The following is an 11,503-nucleotide window of genomic DNA, read 5'->3' on the forward strand; positions in this document are numbered from 1 at the left end:
GTTGCATTCGCTGGTGTTCAGAAGACTGAGGGGGCAAGTGGGCTGGGGAATGGGGGAATGGTTGGGGGTGATGTGATGGGGTGGGCCAAAGAAGCGATGAGCACTGGCTTAACTGCGGTCTATGAGCAATGCCCACCCCCAACGTTCTCCCATCCCACCTCAACCCGCGACCCCTTTGCGTCCAGTGCATGATCAGTGAGCTAATGACATCACAGATACAAACATAAATGATTGATTTACTGAAATGGACAATCGAACTCATTGATAGGGAAGGGGAAAGGATGGGAACGAGGCAGCTGGCATTGGTACGTCATCTAGCCGCAGGCATCAGTGATGGTTTCGTGGAAGAGAAAGCTCATCTGGAAATAGAGATTCAAAAGAAAGCTGAGATCCAACATCATTTTGCATAATAACTTCAGGATACGAGCAATCATCTGCATGAGGTCGAAGAGGCGCAACAACAACCACAATAAGGAAGATAGTTACTCACACGGCAGTAGGTATCAATGAAACAAACTGTAGCAATATTGGACCTCCACGATCAGTCAAATCCCCATCTTACTGGTGACATAGGAAGTGATGATACTTGGATCTGATCAGGAGGGACAGATGAAGATCTAAAATCTCACCAGCTCATAGAGAACGCCGTTCGTGGTGGAGCACAGACTCTGGTGGCTGAAGAGCTTGTTGACAGGTTAGGCAGAATAGTCACCCAACCTTTCAGCATGCAATGATTTGTGTTTGCCACTGTCCCAATGTACCAGTCGTCAGCAATAATCTTTGGGTCTCCTCAACAGACAGCAAAGGAAGCAGGAGCCAAAATATAGAAACATCGAAAATAGAAGCTGGAGAAGTTCATTCTGCCCTTCGTGCCTGATCCACCATTACCATGGATAAAGCAGGGACAGGAATGGTTGTTGCAGGTTCCGGGGTTTAGGTGTTTTAGTAAGATCAGAGAAGGGGGCAAAAGAGGGGGAGGTGTGGCGCTGCTAGTCAAGGGCCGTATTATGGTGGCGGAAAGGATGCTAGATGGGCTCTTCTTCCGAGGTAGTATGGGCTGAGGTTAGAAACAGGAAATGAGAGGTCACCCTGTTGGGAGTTTTCTATAGGCCACCTAATAGTTCTAGGGATGTAGAGGAAAGGATGGCGAAGATGATTCTGGAAAAGAGCGAAAGTAACAGGGTAGTTGTTATGGGAGACTTTAACTTTCCAAATATTGACTGGAAAATATATAGTTCGAGTACATTAGATGGGTCGTCCTTTGTACAATGTGTGCAGGAGGGTTTCCTGACACAATATGTTGACAGGCCAACAAGAGGCGACGCCACATTGGATTTGGTTTTGGGTAATGAACCAGGCCAGGTGTTAGATCTGGAGGTAGGTGAGCACTTTGGAGACAGTGACCACAATTCGGTGACCTTTACGTTAGTGATGGAAGGGGATAAGTATACCCCGCAGGGCAAGAGTTATAGCTGGGGGAAGGGCAATTATGATGCCATTAGACATGACTTAGGATATGTAGGTTGGAGAAGTAGGCTGCAAGGGTTGGGCACACTGGATATGTGGAGCTTGTTCAAGGAACAGCTATTGCGTGTTCTTGATAAGTACGTACCAGTCAGGCAGGGAGGAAGGGGCAGAGCGAGGGAACCGTGTTTTACCAAATAAGTGGAATCTCTTGTTCAGAGGAAGAAGGAGGCCGATGTGAAGATGAGGCGTGAAGTTTCAGTTGGGGCGCTTCATAGTTACAAGGAAGCGAGGAAAGATCTAAAGAGAGAGCTAAGACGAGCAAGGATAGGACACGAGAAGTCTTTGGCAGGTAGGATCAAGGAAAACCCAAAAGCTTTCTATAGGTATGTCAGGAATAAAAGAATGACTAGAGTAAGAGTAGGGCCAGTCAAGGACAGTGGTGGGAAGTTGTGTGTGGAGGCTGAGGAGATACTAAATGAATACTTTTCGTCAGTATTCACTCAAGAAAAATATAATTTTGTGGAGGAGAATGCTGAGACCCAGGCTATTAGAATAGATGGCATTGAGGTGCGTAGGGAAGAAGTGTTGGCAATTCTGGACAAGGTGAAAATAGATAAGTCCCCGGGGCCTGATGGGACTTTGGCTTTGATTTCTATGTCATCATTTGCTACAGGAATAGTGCCAGAGGACTGGAGGATAGCAAATGTGGTCCCTTTGTTCAAGAAGGGGAGTAGAGATAACCCCGGTAACTATAGGCCGGTGAGCCTCACCTGTTGTGGGTAAAGTCTTGGAGAGGATTATAAGAGATACGATTTATAATCATCTAGATAGGAATAATATAATTAGGGATAGTCAGCATGGTTTTGTGAAGGGCAGGTCATGCCTCACAAACCTTATCGAGTTCTTTGAGAAGGTGACTGAACAGGTAGACGAGGGTAGAGCAGTTGATGTGGTGTATATGGATTTCAGTAAAGCGTTTGATAAGGTTGCCCACGGTCGGCTATTGCAGAAAATACGGAGGCTAGGGATTGAGGGTGATTTAGAGATGTGGATCAGAAATTGGCTAGTTGAAAGAAGACAGAAGGTGGTGGTTGATGGCAAATGTTCAGAATGGAGTTCAGTTACGAGTGGCGTACCACAAGGATCTGTTCTGGGGCCGTTGCTGTTTCTCATTTTTATAAAGGACCTCGAGGAGGGCGCAGAAGGTTGGGTGAGTAAATTTGCAGACGACACTAAAGTCGGTGGAGTTGTAGACAGCGTGGAAGGACGTTGCTGGTTACAGAGGGACATAGATAAGCTTCAGAGCTTGTCTGAGAGGTGGCAAATGAAGTTTAATGTAGAGAAGTGTGAGGTGATTCACTTTGGAAAGAATAACAGGAAAGCGGAATATCTGCCTAATGGTAAAATTCTTGGTAGTGTGGATGAGCAGAGGGATCTCGGTGTCCATGTACATAGATCCCTGAAAGTTGCCACCCAGGTTGATAGGGTAGTGAAGAAGGCCTATGGTGTGGTGGCCTTTATTGGTAGAGGGATTGATTCCCGGAGCCATGAGGTCATGTTGGAGCTGTACAAGACTCTGGTCATGCCGCATTTGGAGTATTGCGTACAGTTCTGGTCGCCTCATTATAGGAAAGACGCGGAAGCTTTGGAACGGGTGCAGAGGAGATATACCAGGATGTTGCCTGGTATGAGGGAAAATCTTATGAAGAAAGGCTGATGGACTTGAGGTTGTTTTCGTTAGAGAGAAGAAGGTTAAGAGGTGACTTAATAGAGGCATACAAAATGATCAGAGGGTTAGATAGGGTGGACAGTGAGAGCCTTTCCCGCGGATGGAGGTGGCTAGCACGAGGGGACATAGCCTTAAATTGAGGGGTAATAGATATAGGAGAGAGATCAGAGGTAGGTTTTTTGCGCAAAGAGTGGTGAGGCCGTGGAATGCACTACGTGCAACAGTAGTGAACTCGCCAACATTGAGGGCATTTAAAAGTTTATTGGATAAGCATATGGATGATAATGGCATAGTGTAGGTTAGATGGCCTTTAGTTTTTGACTTCCCATGTCGGTGCAACATCGTGGGCCAAAGGGCCCGTACTGCGCTGTATCGTTCTTTGTTCTATGTTCTATGTTCTACTGTGATTATGACTGATCATCCAAATCAGGAACCTAATTCTGCTTTCTCCCATAACGTTCGATCGCCTTCGCCCAACTGTTATATCCAACTTCTCAAAAATATGCAATGTTCTGATCTCAGCTACTTCCAGTGGTAACGAATTACTGTGTCCGACCATTCTCTGGAAGAAGAAATTTATCCTGATCACTATCCTATCTGGCCTACCCCATATCCTCAGAATGTGACCATTGGATCTGGAAACATCCACCATCGGGAACATCCTCCTGCATCAACCCTGTGTTTTCCCTTTACAATTTTGTCGGTTTCTATGAGAGCCCCCTCATCTTTCTGAACTCCAGCGAATACAATCCTAATTGATTCAGTCTCTCCTCATACGCATCCCACGACAGAGATATCGCGCAGGACCCGACGTAGCCCTCGGAGCGCACGATCCGCCCTGAGATGATACGTCTTCCCGATGCAGCCTCAGGAACACCCGCGCCCATGAGCTCCGGCCCGATCCGACGGGAGATGCCCGTCCAGCGACCCGGCCTTGGGAGGTATGTCTAGCGCCCCAATTTACCAGCTGATGGAGGGAACAAGAGTCCATGTGGAGGCACTGCCATGCCTACTCCAAGGCCCAAATCCAGGAGCGACCGACCGGACAACCAACGATGGAACAGAACCTGACACAGGAAGACCCTGCCGACGAACCAAATCTAGGAATCAATACCCTCAAAGCGACGGCGACCCCACGCGAGGACCAGAAACCACAGATAGGTAGACCCGTACTCACAGATGGCCGCGACAGGACCGGATTGCAAACACGCCACCCCGGCAACCATAAAATCGTCACCAGCGCATGAGACCCTGACTAGACGCGGGTCGTGTTCCAACCCAGCGCTGTGAACCCCGCCAGACGCAACCATGTACCCTGAACAAGGTCAGACGTCTGCGATCGGATCCCGGGACCATCAATAAGCAGCCGGTAATAGAGGAAACAAGGGAAGGCAGCAGTCTGCATGTGAGCCCAAAACAACACGGTTTAAAGTCTCACTCCTGCCTCACCATAGAATATGCGCTGTAGAGCACCCTCCTCGATGAACGCAATTCATTCGATGCTCGGTTCAAGCACTAAACCGTCAAACCATTGCCAACTTCCCAAGAGCTAAGGACACATCCATACCTCCATCACAGCTTGTAAAGTCATATCAGCCTTCTTGAAAGTGACGCCTTGCAAAGCGGCGGGTCCTGACGGGCTCCCTGGACATGCACTCAAATCATGCACGAATCAGATGGTGGATGTGTTTGCGAACATCTTCAACCTCTCCCTGCTCCGTCCCAAGGTTCACAGTTGTTTCAAGAAGACCACCATTATACCGGTGCCAAATAAGTGCCAGGCGACGTGCCTCAACTGCTACCATCCAGTGGCCTTGATATCGATTATTATCAACTGCTTAGAGAGTTGGCCATGAGACGCATCAACTTCATACTTCCAGATAGCCCTGATATAATGCAATGCGTATACCATCACAACTGGTCCACAGTGAATCTATCTCCTTCACCCTACATTCATCCCTGGAGCATCTCAACAACAAAGACTCGTACACTAGAGTCCTATTTCTTGACTACAGTTTCGCCTTCAACACTAAAATCCCTGCAAAATCATATCAAAACTCCAAAACTGAGGACTTGGTTCCTCCCTTTGGAACTGGATCCTCGACTTCCTATCCCATACGCCGCAAGCAGTGAGGATAAACAACAATCCCACCTGATAGTCCCCAATGCCGGTGCTACAAGGCTGCGGACTTACCCTCCTACTATATTCCCGAGAAACACATGACTGTGTGGCAAAGTTTGGCTCCAACTCCATCTACTATTTTGTTCACGATTCGACAGTAGTGGGTGGTATTGCGAACAACCATGAGTCACAATACAGAGGGAGATAGAGAACCTAGTGGAATGGTGAAACAACAACAATCTCTACTTCTATGTCTGTAAAACTAAAGTACTGTTCCTTGGCTTTGGGAGTGAAAGTGTCAAACACATACCTGTCTGTATCAATGATGCTGATGTGGAGATGGGTGAACACTTCAATTTACGAGGTGTGCACATCATCAACAATCTGTCTTGGACCAACCACGTAGATGCTATGACCAATAAACCCCAAAGCGCCTATACTTCCTCAGGAAACTAAGGACTTTGGGTATGTCCACATTTACTCTGACAAACTTTAGCAGATGCACCACAGAATACATCCTCTCTGGCTGCATCTCAGTCTGGTATTGCAACTGTTCGGCCCAAGACCGTACAAAACTGCAGAGTCGTGAGGACAGCCCAGTCCATCATACAAACCTGTTTCCCATCCATTCACCCTGTCGACAACTCCCGCTGCCTTGGAAAAGTGGGAAGCATAATCAAAGTCTCCATTCATCCTGTTTACCCACTCTTCCAACGTCTCTCATCGAGCAGAAAATACAGAAGCCCGAAAACACGCACTAACAAATTCGAAAACAGGTTCTTTCCTGTCTTACGGACTGATTTGATCTCTTCACACATCTTCAGTACTGAGTTGTATTGCACTCCTGTATGTTTCACCCGATGCCTGTGTCTATGTATTTACACTGTGTGCTTATGTATGCGCTACTATTTTTTTCACGTATTGAATGGATCGCTGGGCTGTATGTGGAACAATACTTTTCACTGTACCTCGGTGCACGTGACCATAAATAAATCCAATCCCATCCGCTTCAGGAATCCGTTTGGTAAATCTTCGCTGCTCAACCTCTAGATCCAGAATATTCTACCTCTGATTAAAAAAAAGACGAACAGTGCACACAATATTCATTGCGTGGCCTTACCAAGGCTCTGTATAATTCGTGCAAAAAATTCCTGCTCTTAATCTCGAAGCATCCCGGACTATCAAGACGAAGAACACCTTTGCCTTCTTATTCGACTGCTGTATCTGTATGCTTACCTTCAGTGATTTGTGAGCGGCGACAGCCAGGTATCGTTGCATTCCCATTTTCTGAACTTATGGTCATTTAGACTTTCTTTTTTGCTACGAAAATGTTGGGCAGCACGGTAGCGCAGTAGATAGCACTGCTGCCTACGGCTTTGATGACCCCAGTTCGATCCCCCAAGTCACTGTCTGTGTGGAGTTTTTACATTCTCCCCATGTCTTCGTCTGTTCATCTACAGAAGCCAAAGATGTGCATGTTCGGTGGATTGGCCACTCTATATTTGCACCACAATTCGAAAAAAATTAATGGGCGCTTTAAATTTAAAAAAGTTATTGCTACAAAAGTGGATCACCTCGCATTTCTCCAAATTATACTTCAACTGCCATTTGTTTGCCCACTCACTAAACCATTTATAAATGTAACAAACTGATGATGATCGCTGCAACAACGATCAACCATCTGTCAAGCAATGACGTGAAAAAACCGCTGGAATGCCAGTAAACTTCATCGAACTGAATTCTTGATGAAAGTTTGTTGTCTAAACGTATAGAGACTATCACCGAGGCTATGATTTGGTCTCATAATACTCGGAATAAATTGACAAAGCTAACGCAAACGTGAGCGAAGGAAAAAGTGATTGATGATGCCATATCACGATTGTACATTCCAGTACGTCTTCTCATGTGTGGACGCCGTTTTGAGAACCAACACCAGAAAAAAATTCAGAGAAGAATAATAGTTGTAAATCAGATTGTTTCATTTTATGTTATCAACACGTTTACCGAAGGAATCACTGAATCACACAAAATCGCAGAATAATACAGTTCAGGAGGTCATTCGGCCCATCAAGTCAACAATGACGAATGAAAAGTACTTGACTTGCCTGCTTAATCCTATTTTCCAGTCCTTTGACCCATAGCCTATGTTGCGCCAAGTCCTCATCAAGGTTTTTCCTAAAGGCAACCTGCCTCTACTACCCTCCCAGGCATTGTATTGCGGACTATCACCATCCTCTTGGTAAATAATTTTTGTTTCCTCAACGCTCCTCTCAACCTCTTGCCCTCACCTTGAAACTGTGCCACTCGTGACTGTCTCTGAAATCAGGAGAGCAACTGGTACCTATCCACGATGCCCATGACTCTCAGAATCTTGCAAACTTCCTTTAGCTCGTCCCTTGGTGTCCTCTACTGTCGCGAAAACAACCGGATGTCACTTCATTACTTAAGTCTTCCATTCCAATCAACATCCTGGAGAATTGCCTCTCCACCCGTTCGTGCAATCACATCATTCCTATAATATGGCGATCAGAATTGTGCACAGCACTCAAGCTGAGGCCTTCCAACTTTGTATACAACACCATATCACCTTTCCACTTTTGTAATCAATTGATAAAGGAAAGTGTCTCATTTGCCTTTGTCACCACCCTACTAACCTGCCCTCGGAACTTCCCACTGTCGGGGCATTCATTAAATACTGCCTTGTGAAACTACAGTTTCCAAACTGTATCAGTTCAGACTTTGTAAGGTTAAATTTAAACTGCCACTTTTATGCCAATTTGACCAGCCCGTCTATATCTTCCTTTAACCCAAGATACTCAACCCGCTGTCATCCGCAAATTTACTAATCCCACCCCCACATAGTCATGTATGCCGTTTATATCAAGGGCGAATAATCGGGTACCCAGGAATGATCCCTGTGGTATGCCACTGGGCACTGGTTTTCAGTCACTAAAATAACCGTCTGTCATCACACTATGACTCCTACAACAAAGCCAATTTTAAATCTACCTTATCAATTTACGTTGTATCTCATGTGCATTTGCCTTCTTTATAAATTTTCCATGTGAAAACTAGTGAAAGACTGTTCTTATATCCATATTAACTGCATCAACCGCACTGCCTTCATGTGCAGAACTTCACAGGGTCAAATATTTCAATCAAATTTATTCGGCATAACCTCATTCTGATACAGTCATGATGGCTTGTCCGGATTAAACCTTGCCGCTCCAAGTGGAGATTTTTACCAATCATTTCCATACCACTGACTTGAGACTCACTGATCTGCAGTTCCCTGGTATACCTCTACATGCTTTCTTAAATAGTGTGACCACATTGCTATTCTCCAGTCCTCTCTTGTGGCCAGGGATGAACTATAAATATAGGCCAGAGCCCCTGCAATCTCTTCACTCACCTTCCACAGCAGGCAGGCATATGATTCATCCAGACCTCGAGATTTTTCAATTTTTAAGCCTGCCAACACGACGAATACCTTTTCACCCCCCGATATAATGTTGCTCAAGTGCCAAACAGTGTATCTCCCTGAGTTCCAGATCTACTTCCTAATTCGTCTGGGTGAAGATAGATGTGAAGACAAGTGATCGCAACTGATGCTGTGGTTTATAATGTTCCGCTCAAATCTACTTAATAAGCTCAGAGCCCATGGTGTACGGGTTGGATATTAGTACGCAAAGAGGATTGGCTAACTGATAGAAGACAGAGTAAGGATAAGTGAGGTGTTCTCAGGATGGCAACCTGAAACTGGTGGGGTTCCACAGGGATCAGAATTAGGGTCACAATTGTTGAAAATATATTTTAGTGATTTGGACGACGGTTGTTAATGTACCATTACAAAGTTAGTGGGTGACGCCAAAATAGGTGGGAATGCAAGTGTGGACGGCAGAAAGAGCCGACAATTGTAGATATAGCAAGGTTAAGTGAGCGTGCAAAAACTTGGCAGATGAAATATAATGGGCGAAACTGTTAATGTTGCAATTTGTACAAAGAACTACGGAATTGAATATTACTCAAACAGAAATAGACTGCAGAAAGCTGCAACACAGAGAGCGATTTTGGTGCCTCCCTCATGATATGCAAATATGTGAAGTTCATAAGATTAAGAGGCGCCTTGATTGAGACCTATGGGATTTCAAGGAGGTTTTACCGCTATCTACTGAGATGGTGCTTCCCCTTGTGCGTGATGCTCGGACCAGAGGGCATGATCTGACAGTACGTTGATGTCCATTTAAGACAAAGATGAGGAGAAATGTCTTCCTTCAGAGGATCTTCACTTTTTGAAACTCTTTAATGCCGAGCGCTCTAGAGGTTGACTCAGGACGTCTGGTCAAGGCTGAGATAGACAGATTTTTAATCAGTTATGGAATAAATGTTTACGAGATAAGGTGCACGAAAGTGAAGTTGAGGATTATCACATCAGATAAGTGATGATCTCAATTAAGGCCAGTTTAGATTCGATAGGCTGCATGGCTTACTTCTGCTCCTACATACTATGTACTTATGGATGAGCATCACGTGCAGCTGCTCTACCGCCTCCTGAGTCAAAATGTTGGATGCTAAAGTAGATACCCTGCTTTCACATGTTTATGCTTCACATGAACCAGTTCATAATTGGCTACACGGACTACGGAGACATAATGAGCGGGGACAATGCAATGGCATGCATTTTGACGCTTATCGTACCTTTGTTTGCTAATTCCTCACTTCTTAATAATAGTAGATGTGCGCAGGAACATAGCCACAGTGTGATTTTTGTTCGCATTTCAGGGAGTGATTTTGCGATCGTTTATGTTCTAATGTACCGTTAAACAAACATGCCATAATATTCAAAGCATTAAAATGTTGAACACCACAGATTGATTGATTGTTTTTTCCTTCATAAAATAAATATGAAGCAAATGCAGACATATTTAACGCTGAAGGATATTTGACTACGAATGTACTATGTGCCTTCAAACATTAAAACCAGGTTCATATTTTTTTTTTAATCTTAAACAATATATGCAATATATTGATAAAAACTGAAATCCCGGCAATGCGACTTCTGATTTTAATTAACGAAATTGAATCAAAAAATAGAACAAACAGCAAAGAACAATACGGCACAGGAACAGGCCGTTCGGCTCTCCAAACCTGCACCGTCCACAGTAGCTGCCAAAACAAAAACCGTATTCACTTCCAGAGCCCGTATCCTTACATTCCATCCCTATTTGTATATTTGTCTAGATGCCCCTGAAATGCCACTATCTTACCTGCTTCCACATCCTCCCCCGGCAGCGCTTTCCATATATTTACCACCCTCTACGTAAAAAACTTGCCTCGCACCTCTTTTCTAAACTTTTCACCACACACTTTAAAGCTATGTCCCCCAGTACTTGACTCTGCTACCTTAGGAAATAATAACTTACTATCCATTGCGTCCATGCCACTCATAATCTTGTACCTCTATCAGGACGTCTCTCAATCTCCGTTGTTCCAGTGATAAGTGCATTACCTCACACTTGCCCGGAAAAAACTCTATCTGTAATTTCTCCAACCGAGAATCCAACCAGTTTATAACTTGCTGTATCCTCTGACAATCCTCTTCACTGTCTACCAATTTGTGTGTCGTCTGAAAACTTCTAATAATAATCTTTATTGTCACAAGTAGACTCACATTCGCATTGCAATGTGGGGCAGCAGGGTATCATGGTGGTTAGCATAAATGCTTCACAGCTCCAGGATCCCAGGTTCGATTCCCGGCTGGGTCACTGTCTGTGTGGAGTCTGCACGTCCTCCCCCTGTGTGCGTGGGTTTCCTCCGGGTGCTCCGGGTTCCTCCCACACTCCAAAGATGTGCGGGTTAGGTGGATTGGCCATGCTAAATTGCCCGTAGTGTCCTAATAAAAGTAAGGTTAAGGGGGGGTTGTTGGGTTACGGGTGTGGGGTGGATACGTGGGTTGAGTAGGGTGATCATGGCTCGGCACAACATTGAGGGCCGAAGGGCCTGTTCTATGCTGTACTGTTCTATGTTCTCTGTTCTAATGAAGTTACTGTGAAAAATCTCAATCAGAGCAGCCACGTGTTCTTCCAAATCATTTATATACACTACGAACAACAAATTCCAGAGCTGATCGGTCTGGAACGCGGCTAGTCACCGACATCCATGCAGAAAAGCTCCCTTCTACTGAT

This window comes from Scyliorhinus canicula, chromosome 13 (genome assembly GCF_902713615.1).
Source record: "Scyliorhinus canicula chromosome 13, sScyCan1.1, whole genome shotgun sequence".
NCBI lineage: Eukaryota > Metazoa > Chordata > Chondrichthyes > Carcharhiniformes > Scyliorhinidae > Scyliorhinus > Scyliorhinus canicula.